The following is a 13,594-nucleotide window of genomic DNA, read 5'->3' as shown; positions in this document are numbered from 1 at the left end:
GGAGTCTCCTTCCTGAACAAAATCTAATAAACTTTCTGATAAACCAAAGACTGTGGAGTAGATATGTTAGACAGTCTGGTGTAATATAAGCTTTCTTTCAAGAAGGTAGAAAATGATCCCACACTTTGTTTTTTCCTGAGTCCTGGGGAAGAGCAATATTATCTAATGAAATAGCTCAGGGACTGAACTGAATATAATCTACTAACTAAAAAAGACTTCTCACAGTCCTGTGGCAGTGACAGTGTGTCCTCATATATAAAACTTTTCTTCACCAGAAATCAACCACCACTGAAAAGAAAAAAGAGCAAACACAACATCTAATTTATGGTACAACATATCTTTTCCCTATGGTATCTCTCTGATGTCAGATGAAGAATATTTGGCTGTTCAAGTTATTTCTGATAATTATCTGGAAGAATCTTTCTGTTAGTTGTTGATTGTGCATTGCAGTAGAAGTTCTGTCACCAAAGAACCTCTTTCTCACCCAACTTGATCAATTAAAGGCCAATTTTCAGAGTTTTCAAAGATCTCAGCTAAAGCAAGTGAGAACTATGGGAATTTTCAAAACCAAAATGTTGATGATATACTTTATTGCTTGTGTATTTGCATTGCATCTCCACTCAATAATTGCAAATGTAAGTATTTAATTGAAAATATGTATATACCATGATTATACTGAAAGATAATTTTATTGAGTTATTGAAAGTTTTTCAGTCCCTTGATCAGCTGTCCTTCATCAAATGCACAACCTAGCTGGGAATTGGAGTCAGTTTATGGAAAGAATGTGTGAATGAATGAAGGAATGTGTGAATGAATGAATGAATTGTAGCCACACATTTTATTCCTTTATTATTTGCTATTCTCAGTGTAAGAGGGCATATAACATCAGTTACATTTCTTTACAAACCTTGTGGTCTGCTTTTATTTATTTATTTATTTATTTATTTATAAAATAATCTTGCCATACACTCCATAGAACTGAAACTTTATTTCCATAACTGGGAGTATTAAGATATTGTCTCTCAGATTTTAGTTTAATTTTGTAAACTTTTCTAGTTTGCTTTGTTCTTCTTTGGAGTACTACAGATACACTGTACGAAATCCAGTAGTTCATGATTTGAGTGGTAGCAGCCTACCTCATCATTGTCACAGGTTATGTAAATCCCAGGACAAATACTGGAAAATTCTGGGACTCAAAGCATTCCATCAGTGGTGCAGATGTAAAGCTATAGAGAGCCACAGCTTGAACAGTAGCAGTGTTGTGGTACCTGTGCCTAAATATGCTTGAAAGCAAAGGTCTACTGCTATAGCACCAGCTGTAGGAGGCACAGGGAAGTGGTTATCTTGATTTTTAGGTTGTGCTACCCTTCACCAGAGGAGGTATTAGACATAAGGATGCCTTTGGGAAGCTAAAAAGATATGGATACATCAAATAATTTATGAACTAAACATTCTGATCCAGGTGCATACCAATGTCCAGGTCATGAGAACTCTTTTCTGAGAAATTTTCAGATTGGGCAGCAATTTATGTCCACAGCTCTAAAGAAGAGGTCAAGAGCCTGACTTGAATGTGTCTCTCCTAGTTGCTACGATTTTTGCATTTCCATTAGCATTATTTCAGTTGTGCCACAGGCAAATAAAGTGAAACATTAAGATGTGAAATGTAAATGATTATTTAAGAAATTTGTGCAAGAATCTAGAACCCAGTGTAAAAATTTTGCACTTGTAATTTTCTCCTGTGTCTGTTGGTCAACATTAAAATAGTATAGGGAGAATTCATCTGTCACTATTAAAAAAGAAATAAAACAGAACTATTAAAATGTACACTCAGCATGAGAATTTTAAATACTTTGACACATTTTTGTAAAAAACCCCGCACTTAGATGCTATTTTTCAAATAATTAACATTATTAATTCACTGCTAAAAAGATTATTTGCATAATTTTTAGGATATATAATTAACACAGTGATTTGTATGAACACTTTAGTCTTGAAAGGGTTTTAAAAGGTTCTCCTTTCAAATCGAGCTTCTCTTTTTACAGTCACAACCAATAGGGCAAAATTAAATACATATGCCTTGCTCTTTACCCTGTTCATACTTCTGTTACACAGAGAATAAGAGTGTATTTTGAGGCTGTTTAGAAGGAACAACTGGTGAGAGAAATACTGTGCCTCAGCCTTCTGACAGCCACACAATGTAATGTCATTGAGGTGGAGGAACTCCAGTGGCAATTGAGATTTTACTCGTTGTTACAGCAGATAATGGCATCTCACACCCTATGACTTCAAAGACAATTCCCAGCATTTTGTACCAGCTAAATTCAGAAAAAAAGAACCAAACTTTGCTGCCTGAAAAAGTATGTTTAGAAAGCACGAATGCTAAAATTCAAAATCAAAAGAACATTATATACCAGCACATGCAAGATAAGGGTGGCAGAAGTATTGTTGTCTTATCCTTCCTGACTTGAAAATAGAAAAATAATCAGAATTTGAAGTTTTCTTTGTTATGCACACATCTCTTTTGAGATAATACAGGGTTGGAGCCCTGGTGATTTCAATGAGCCAAAGCAAGCTTGTAACAAAATTCCCCTCACTTTCTTTGATAATTGCATCTCTGGTTGCTGTGCAATTAATACACCAATTTTGCAAAGAGAGAAAATTCTGAAGAATCTCTTAACATAAAAGGGAGCAAATCTAACACATGAATCGAGCACAGTATAAAAACATACTGTCTGGTCAATACCTGCCAATGAAATACCAAAAAACCCAGAAATAAAAAAAATGGTACTTGATATGAGCAGACTTGTATTTTTCTTCTGCTGTTAGAAAAAGCATTCTTCAGCCAAAATGTCATCTCATTGGTCAGATTGTATCAATATACTGCAGTTGTTTTACAAATCAATATCTACTTTACATTCCCTTCCTATGGTGAGCAGTAGGATTTGTTTTGAAGGAACAGGTGTAGTCAGAGGTTCTTACCTGATGTGTATTTGACAAAATGCACTACAGAATAGTACAAGAGATCTTAAGCTCTCTTGCCTCTGAAACTGGGCAGCTGTTTTTCTTCTGACACCAAAGAAAAACAAACTTTTAAAACCATCACCACGTTTTTGAGAGTCAGAAAATCTACTGTCACTGCACTTGATGACTTGTCAGCTCACAGCTTGGCTTTTTATTGTGAAGCCAGGCACACACATACTTGATTGTAAAGAATTCCTTTAAAAGTTATTTATAAAATGACAGCCTCTTTTCTCTCTCATTTCCCTCTGGAAAACTTTGCATTCACAAATTGGATCCTTTGTCGTCCAGATTTTCAAACATTTCCTGAATCTTGGCAATGTCAGATTGATTCTGCTGCTGAGTTTGAGGTGAAGTTAGGCACTTATTGATAGCCTTGTTTCACTGTTCTATCCCAAAGCCCTTATTAAAAATAGCTTAAATTTATCATTTGTTGCTTCAACTTTAGAGAGCTTCTGCTGCAAAAGAAGCACTGAAATGAAATATTTTCCTGGTATTTTTCACACATCTACTGTCCTCTGGCAGTTTGCATACACTGCAAGGACACAGAGTCATCCTGAGCTGCAGACCCGCTCCGTCTGCTCCCATCAGGTTTTGCCCTTACTCACCTTGGAGCACCAGTCCCACCAATGACAATCCAAACCAGTGAACACAATGGGACTGCTATCATTTTGAGCCCCATTGGTCAAGTGGAAGATGTCTACCACCCCAAGGATTCTATCCCTTAGCTCTATGGAACTGAGGTGGATACATGGGCTGATGAATAGCAATGGATCGCTTTGCATTGCAAGGATCATCAGAAATAAGCTGCACAATTGCCATGTTGTAGTTGCTTAGACTGAAGATGATCACAACACAACACAAAATATCTCCAAGTCTATCAGTAGTGAGACTAAGTTGACTATTTCTTGGAGCAGAAGAAATAAATGATCCTAATGCAGTTCATTCAGTCTCTATCACCAAAAATCCTGCTGTAGACATCAGCCAGATAAAGGCAGAACTAGCCACAGGCCTTTTGTTCCCTTGAGAGTCTCCAGGTACTGTTTCTGACCACATGGAGCCTCCTCTGTCACTTGAGGCAGGGGTTTTTTATTACTTTAATACATTATATCAGGGAACTTAGAAGCAGCTACTGACAAATAGCTTCCCTTTGGATGCACCCACCACCAGGTGGGGAGCTGGCAGCTACCCCATTATGTTTATAGTGGTCTCACATAATGTCAGTAGCTTCTTTGGTGATTGCAAAATCTCCAGTACCTGTTGCAGATGTAAGGTTGAATATAAGCCAAAATCAAAACCCACTAAGTATCTGCTGCCTTGATTTCAAGGTTTCTCTCATTTTGACAAACGAAATTATGGAGCTGATAATCACATCCATCCTTTGATGGATATCTTTGCACACCTACCTGCTTCCAGCTGACTTGACAGCTTTCCTGATTTATGAGACAGTTGCATCAGCGTTTCTGCTCTTTCTATTTTAGGGATTCAGCTCACTCATCTCAGTTATTTCTGCCAAATCTCCCTAAGGATCAAAATTCAGGTGCAAGATATGGACATCTCTGTATTTCAAATTTGAGCCTAAAGCGGAGACCAAAAAATATATAAAGGACAAAGCCAATGGTTAAAATTTACTGAAGAAGGAAAGACTTATTATTATGAACAAAGTATTGGAGCACTGATAGTCAGTGGTGGGCTGTAGTGAAAAATTCCATGGAAAAGCTTTTTATAAAACCTCTAATTAAATGTAAAAAGTTGTGCTTATTTTCCATTGCAAAGACCTAAATACAGTCTAGTTACAAAAAGTATAACGGTGCATATGAGGACCAAAGGGACCTGTGAAACTACTTCTAAGTAATAGAAGCTCTCACTCTAGAGGAGCTAAAATGTACCAGGTTTTAACTTTATGGTGAATTAGCAGTGATATCAATTTACCCATATCACAGTGGTTTTAACAGTGGTTTGGAAAGAGAAAAAACTTTTCATGAGAATTTTGATAAATAAAAAAATATTCCTTTCAAAAATAGTCCTGTGGTTTTGTCCTTCATTTAGCCTTCTCTCAGGACTCCAGACTGTTACATGTAGTTTACAATTTACCACTGACTGAAATTATCCTTGTGGCTCAGAACATAATGAAAGTACCTCTAATATTGACAAAGTTCCTTTTTTAAGTTCATTAATTATTTTGGTAGTTTGCCTATTACTGAAATCACTGAAGATTTCAACTTGACATGCATTTCTTGCACCAAGATATAATGAGTTCATGAATCAATTTACTTCTGCTGTATTTCTTCCTAAAGTAAAAGTATATAATCTCTGTCCCTCTCCTCCTCTCTCTCTTTGCTTTAAATATGGATGGTTCACTTGGCTGAAAACTGTCTTGGGGTTTCTGTGAACTGAATAAAAATAATTCTACTAATTTTCACTGACTAAAAACTAAATCGTAAGATTCTCCTCCTACCTACTATTGACATTTATATGATATATAAAATGATATGTATTATTTTTATTGTAACTGTTACTGCAACTAAAACAAAATTTAAAAGTTACTTGGAATGAAAAGGAAAGTTTGAAAGCAAAGGATTAGTTTTTAGCAGTTTCTTGTCAGGCCTTTATTGAACAGCTGAAACCTAAACACCCTAAAGGGATTTAGAGTTTAGTGACCTTTGTATTGCTCCTGACCTGAATTCGAAAGGCAGTGTTTCAGTAAAAAGACTGGTTTCAATACCCTGCAACTGAGCCCTACAAATATTTCTATATTTGACCTGTCGGGGAATATGAGAGACGTAGCAATGGGAACAGACAGTGGAAGCCCCCAGAAAAAAGCAAAAAAGCAAATAAACACAATTTCTGAAAAATTATTAAAGTCAGATTGTCATAAAATGCAGTTTTAGAATGCAGTTTTAGAATGCAGTGGCAGATATCAACAGGAAATTTAATAACAGAGAACACAGGGAATTAATTTTGCAGGGAAGATGCTGTATCCTCCATCTGCATTGCCATTAGACAAAACCATTTTGAAGGTTTTTTCCTACAGACACCCCATTCCGAGAGATACAGGGAGATTCACTTTCTAGGAAAGAGCACTTGATAGGGTCAGTAAAAGGTGAAGGGTTTACAGTGCCTGAAACACAGTAAGAGTGTCTGAATATCACTTTTAAAGCCAACCCTTTTGCATCCTGAATTAGACTCCTAATTTTTATTCCATTGGTGATTTCTTATGTGGGTTTTTTTTTTTTTTCTAGTAGCATAACAGCTTGAGTAATGAGAAATTAATTCCTCATGTGTTAGTGACAACCAGATGTTCAGTCCTAGACAGGTAGAAGAGAGAAAAGCAATGGCAGATATGAAAAAAGAGTTCTCCTTAAAACTTCAAGCACCCTGATCCTTAATGTTCTGCATAAGTATACTTATTCCCTGTAGAGACTTTTATCATGTGTAAGGCAAAAAAAAAAGTAGGAAATACCTTATGTCACATTTACAAAAATATATTTTAAATGTATTTGAAACTGGAAACTTCAAAAGAGCGATTGCTTTTTGAGTAGGCAAGCCCAAGAGGTATAAAATACAGAATTTTTATCTTTTTCCCAAAAATATTATCAGAACTGCATTTTTTGCACAGATAATGGCTGATTTATAATTTTTATTATTACTATAGCTTTAAGTCCGCAAGCACTTTCACCTTATAACACAAAGGAACAGTCTAAAAAAAAGGTAAAACATGAAAAACAAGAATGAATAGTTTGCCATAAATAAGCTAAATATCTCTATGTCTTTTCAGTGCTTCAAACTGAGAATATTTCAGTATTGAACATTTCTTCTATGATCAAAGTTGTAGACATGTTTCATTTGCTGCTCAAGACTAGAGTATTGTAGATATGTTGGTATCTGAAGTGTCTGCATTCACTTACACTGGAAAAGGGATTGTATTGCTCACTATTTTTTCTCCCTGCCAACTGATTCCACAGTGCACTGGTACTAAGAGTTTGTTTGTGGAGATGGAGTTTTGCCAAAGTGGTCATTAATGGCCATCATCATGTGCTCACTGTCCTATACACAGGCTGGAGAAAAAGAGGAAAGAATTTCCACCCCCCTCTCACAGATGTGCAGTACAGTCAGTGACCAAACCCTTTAAAAAAAATCAGCCTATATTAGACATGTTAAAGATCCTCAGTGAATGGGAAATCTGGAAAAAAACCAAGCATTAGTCACTTTATTTCTCATTTCTGAGCCATAATAGGACAAATTGTAACTCACTGTGGTAATTCCCAAGGTCAGTACTATGGAACAATGGGAGACACCTTGACATTAAGGAGTCTTTATCAACCCCAAAACAGAAGGAAATTACTGAATTCTAAAAAGATTGATGTTGTCTGACCTTCCATGTGGAATCAGGGTCCAGGGAGTGCTACAGGAGCCTCAGAAGGGAAGATTTCTCTCCTCAACAATCCTACTATGCCTCATTAAAGAAGTAATATATATAAAGTCTTTCCAAATATAGAATTAATGATTGAATGGCAGGTTCTGAAGATGACTAAAAATCCTTATTGAGGTGTCTAGCAACTCCATTTACAGTTTCATACTAATTTGGAGATTTTTTTGTAGCTAATAATAACACCCTGAATACCTTTGACACTGTTATAAGATACCCCAAAATTGTGCTTTTCTCACTTCCAATGGACCCCACCATGGGCACTGGGATAGCCAAGATCAATCACATGCCTGCCGCTCTCCATCTGTCTCTGTCCCCAAAATACCTCAGGACTGCTGCAAAGTCTGCAAAGAGCCTTCCTATTTCTGTTTTCCTCAGTTTCTGAGTCACAGCATCTGGAACTTTCATAGCCTTTTTGCATCACTAGACTCAGTCTTTATCTCAAGACTGGGGAATAAAAGTGGAGGTTAGCTCATGTCAAATAGCCAAGATGTAATATTCTTTTTTTCAGTTTTTATTTTTTATCTTTTTTCATTTAATAAATAAATGAAATTATATTCACAGTGGAATATGCCAAATTTTGTCAAAATTTCTTATATTTGATTAGCACAGTGTTATTTACTATATATTCATGATCAATTAACATGGTATAAAACCAAATAAAATACCAGATGACATAGATATAAATCTTGAAAAGGCACAAAAATATCTAAATAACAATACATAAAAGAAATTGAAAAATAACTTCTAGAAAACTTCCTTAGATTCAAAAAAAGGAGAAAAAAGGGAAAATTATTAATCAATGGCATGCAACAGGGTGTTTGATTATAACATGATGGTATTCCTCCAGGCCTTCCCAGCAGTGTTCAATCCAAATTATAAATAACATCACAGTAAATGCTCATGGCTGAGTTACCACATTTACTTTCCATGTTATCACTGTGATTTTAAGGGATGCATTCTGGACAATGTCCATCATGCCTGTCTTGCAAAATGAACAGAATTCCAGATAGGAAGGTAAACAATCAATTTTAGAGATGAAAAGCATTCCTAATTTTTTAACAAATCTTGAAATAGAAGGAATTATGGAAAAGCTCACACCTTCTTTCATATACAGAGTGTAAAAATGTATTTTCACCTCTGAATCATGTCTATGAGAATGCCAGAACTCTAATAATAGTCATCATATTTCCATTAGTGTTTATATTTTCTATCTGAATTACAGAACATTGTGTGGCAGATGGAAAGGATGCAGATTAAAAATGTGTTAACATAACCAACCATGCTGTCAATATGCTTTGGGAATTCTTGAATCAAGAAAAAATCATGAGCTTTTAATCAATTTTAAAAAACTGATAGGAATAGGTAAAGGTTATTAATAGCTGAAGGAAATAAGAAGCATTTGCAGTCAAATAAGCAGTTTTCAAAGAGGGTTTTGTATACAAACTATATTTTAGTAGTTTTCACCAGTGTATATTTTCACCCTCAAATTCAAATTAATTTAGGTAACAAGGTAAGGCTGTTAAATACATAAATACATTCTGTGAAGGCATCATTACAAACTGAAACTCCTTAGAGGCCCAGCATACCATGTGTGGTCCAACTTGACGTATTCTTGTTAATAAGCAGTTTCAGTAGATTTCAGAGGCAATGTTTGACAGGGTCCAGTGGTCCTGTTATAATCTTTCAACTGGCACCTTAAGCATGGACACGTGAAAGGTAGCTCCACTTACTCGTTTGAAGTTTCTTCTTTCAGCAAAGATGCCAGAAGTACTTCTTCCTGCTATAAAATTATAATTCTGGACCTAAATTATAATTTCATAAATATAATTTATAATTTTAATTATGAAATTATAATTTAGGTCCAGAATAAAAGTCCACTAAGAACAAAAGACCAACCAAAAAAAAAAAATGCTTCTACATGGCTGTATATAACTGATGAAAGCACTTTTCAGGAGCTGATCTTTGATGATCCTCGTGGGTCACTTCTAACCAGGATATTCCATGACTTATGATTTTCATATTCCCTGTCAATATATAACATCCAGTGCTCATGATTAACAAAAAAGAAAGTGTAGAAAGTATGCAAACCTTGGCCATGGCCTCTGTTATACGTCGTTCTTTGTTTGTGGTTCTCTGTTTGTGGACAGCTCTGTGTGATGAAATAACCTTATTGCTGTTATTTCCAGGCATAAGAAACAAAATCACAGAGAGAAAAATATATTTAACAAGATCATCAATTACTCAACAACATAATTTGGAATATAAACCGGGTTTCTTACGTCTCAAGCCTCCACACTCTTTCTAATTATTATTTTTTTTTATCACCTCTATCTCTTCAAGAAACACACAATACAAATACTTTGTCATCTATGGCTCAAATTATCTAATAAAAACTATGCACATTTGCTGTTTTGTTGTAGTGTAAAGCTTGTCATAGGATCAAATCTGCTTTAAAATAATTTCCATTTCTCTTTTTTAGCAAAACACATGCTTATATTCTGTAGTAAGTTTTAAAAGAAAAGTAATTCAAAAATATTCAGAAAATAAATTGAAATAATCACAGGGAAAACATAATTTCCTGTTGCAAAGACATCCACTTATCTTCAGATATTCTTCTTCTATTCTTATGCCAGATGTGAATTTGGCTCACACGCCCTTGCATACAGCCCTATTGCAACATTAATCAAGTGATTAAGAGAGCTGTTATTTCCTTAGTACATCCTTTTACTGATCATTGTGACACATTAGTCGTAGATAAAAGGAATATCAGAGGCTTGCTTCAAAAACTGTGTATTGTCATTTCCACTGCAATGACAACTTCTGCCTTTCAGTCCGCAAGAACAGAATTGCACTAAATAACCTGGCCTAGAAACACTTCCATCTCTGTCTAAAGGGTGTTTATTCCAGAGCAACAACTTTTCTTTTTGAAAAGAGAGAAACAAAGTGAGAGAAAGAGAGAAGGAAGGAAGGAAGTGGCGGAAGGAAGGAAGTGGCGGAAGGAAGTGGCGGAAGGAAGGAAGGAAGTGGCGGAAGGAAGTGGCGGAAGGAAGTGGCGGAAGGAAGTGGCGGAAGGAAGTGGCGGAAGGAAGGAAGGAAGGAAGGAAGGAAGGAAGGAAGGAAGGAAGGAAGGAAGAGAAAAAGAAGAAAAGTATTGAGAAAGGACAAAATAATTCAAATTGATATATTTTTTTATTTTTTTAAGGGCCTCTTGCATAGAGAGGGAATGAGTTGTTGTTAATAATCAGCCAAATACCTCTTCCATCACCGGTGGTAAAATTGATCTAACTATTTAAAAAAGCCCTATGCTGCAGTTTTCCTTTTCCTACATTTGCTGACTAATCTACACAAATCACTGAGGACAATGGATATAAGGAATTGAGTATTTTTTGTAGTGGATTCCAGTAAGAAATGGACTTCATAGTGTGATTGTTGTTATTAATAGTCAGAAATAAAGTATTTGATTTACCAAACACCCATTTTTGAGCTATATGTGAAAAATAACAGCAGTTTCCAATAACACAAAGACAAATTATACAAAACCTAATCCTTTGGTGAATGACATATACCTCAGATTTTTAAAATTCAGAAGTCTGTAAAATCCATATCCTCTTCCTAGACACCTTCAGCTTATACTATACCAACATAGTTCATCATATAATGACAGAAGCCATCTAGGTATTCACCTACAGCCACAATTTTGGCATTTTGGAGCATTTTGACCAAGAGTTTGGGGCTCAACAGCCTCACAGGCAACCTTTCTGTCCTTCCCAAGGGTCATGTCACAGCCAGTGACTCCCAGTTTCCCAGCATGGATCTGTGACTATTGCAGTGCTGACATCTACAGAAGTCAATTCAATGTGACAATGGAACAGTGGCCAATATTAATCCTTAAAAGGTGTATTCAAGGAAGAAATTTTAGTAGGTGAAAGCAAAAGCTTTTTTTTCTTCTTGTACAAGCAGCTACACAGCTCAGAGACCAGTGAAGGGGCGGGGGGGAAGATTGAGTTTTTCTTCCAAAATTGGATATGATCTAATCTGAGGAGTATGTCATATTCCTTCAAGAGAGAAACAGACCTCTCAATTTTGAATCAGCGTGGGGGCCTAATTGAACAGACTAATCTTTCCCCACAATCTTTCCCCCAACTCAAATTTGTAAGATAAATGGATTTGTAAATAGTTGTTCATTCCACCCAGAAAAAATAGCTTCTAAGATTGCTATGAAAGAAGTGTTTGACATCTATTATTACAGTCTAATTGCTGCACATTCACAATGCCATAAATGTGTGAAAGGGTGTGCTGTTACTTTTTACTGGCAAGTGTTCTGTGATGGAAAATGTGTGGAAGTATAGGGCATGAAAGAGTTATAGTGAAATTCAACACCTGTAGCATTGCATGTAAGCTTTGAGAAAAACAGAAACATGCAAATCTGTTAGTGACAGGTAATCAAAGTACTGGATACTTTTCACAATTTTTGTAAAAAGAGATTTTTTAACAAAAGCTTGGGGTTTTTTAAAAGCATTATATGTACTGCTTCTTTAAAGATGGCACAAAAAAAAAAAAAAAACCACAAAAAAACCAAGGAGAAGCCAGAAGAATGAAAAGTATTAACAAAAATCATATTTAGTCTCTTGTAAATCCTCCTGCCTCCAAAAATTGGAGGATAGCCCTGCATGTTATTATAGGTTTAATCAGTAGATTCAGATCCAGAGCTGTGATTAAGACCTGAAAATCTTAGGCTGAAACTGAAAGATGCACTTCACTAACAAACGTAGCAATTATCACAAAATTAAGTTCATTCCACGTTTTAGCTAATCACCATGGAAACCTATATTCATTGGCGCCTAATTGGAAATGTTCCTGACCTGGAAAACACTGTACGCTTAAGACTGCATAATTTCTTATTTAAGTAATTGTACTATTCTGTGTTTGTGACATACACCCTGACAATTTTGGCAATAATCCCAGAGAAAAATATTTTCCTGAGAAGCCTCCTTCTTGCAAGTATTTTTCACAGTATAGTGGGACTTCTGCCCCAAAAGGTGGCTTCATCAAGCCACTTCTACTGTTTGTGACATAAATACCTGAATACCCAGTCACAGGTGTTACAGAAAGCTGCTGTCCTAGTAACTCCAAACTGAAAAGCCACAAAAATAATAATGAAGGTTATGTCTTTCTGTCTGAAAGAAAACTGTGCTGCCATGACAGCATTAGGAAAACTCCTGCAAAAAAATGTTCTTCAGGGATTATTTAGCTTGCCATAACAGAGGGGAAAGAGTAACTACAGACTGGAGAAAACACCCTATATAAAGGAAATTTTAGCTAAGAGTCATGCCTAGACTGAACTCCAGAGTACTGCAACATTACAGAGGTACTGGTGTCAGAACTAGCTGTCTATAAATCAGTTCTGGTTCATCCGCAACCCCCTGTTTGATTACCATGCAAATGCTCCCCCAGCTGCTAACAAAAGCATTTTTATATGCATTTCTTTCATCCATTACAGTCTTCAAGAAGTAAAAAATTAATCCTTGTTAAGCAGTTAAAAAAGGGCACAAAGGACTTAAAACTATTAGAGATAGTTCTGGGGTTTTTTTTCTTTCCATGAATAGAAGGATTTAGCAAACTAAACTCTGTTTACTGCTAGAAAATTTATTAAATGATGAGTCCAAAGAACATATTCCTCAAAATTACAAATCAAAATTAAAAGCTGAAATGAAATGCGATTGTGTATAAAAGCCATGATCTTCAGATGGAACACAATATCTTTATCTCTTTTTCAAACACATCTTCAAGTAAATAACTTAAGAAATACACAATTCTTTTTAATTTTCATGGGACTAAGACTTGGTCTTGCATATTGGCAGGATAATGTGCAATGAAGACCTTGGTTTGGATTTTCTCTGTGTATAATCAACTTTCTGGATTTAGTAGGGAGTATGGAGAAGTAATGCAAATGTTTCAGCATTTTGTGAAGGCCTTTTTGGATCAGCTACAAGAAAGGTGTGGAAGCACAGAAAACACACCTTTACTCTTTCTATTCTGCAGCTCCTGGTTTGGACTTTGTCATTCTGGCTGTCATCACATACATCCTACTCACTGCCTTCTGCATTTCATGCTCATGAGCTGCTGAGTACGTACTCCTACTTT

The sequence above is a fragment of the Melozone crissalis genome, unplaced genomic scaffold (assembly GCF_028551555.1).
Source record: "Melozone crissalis strain CALT ecotype California unplaced genomic scaffold, PUWL_Pcris_2 ptg000027l_1, whole genome shotgun sequence".
NCBI classification, from domain to species: Eukaryota; Metazoa; Chordata; class Aves; order Passeriformes; family Passerellidae; genus Melozone; species Melozone crissalis.
Note: the sequence above shows the minus strand (reverse complement) of the source record.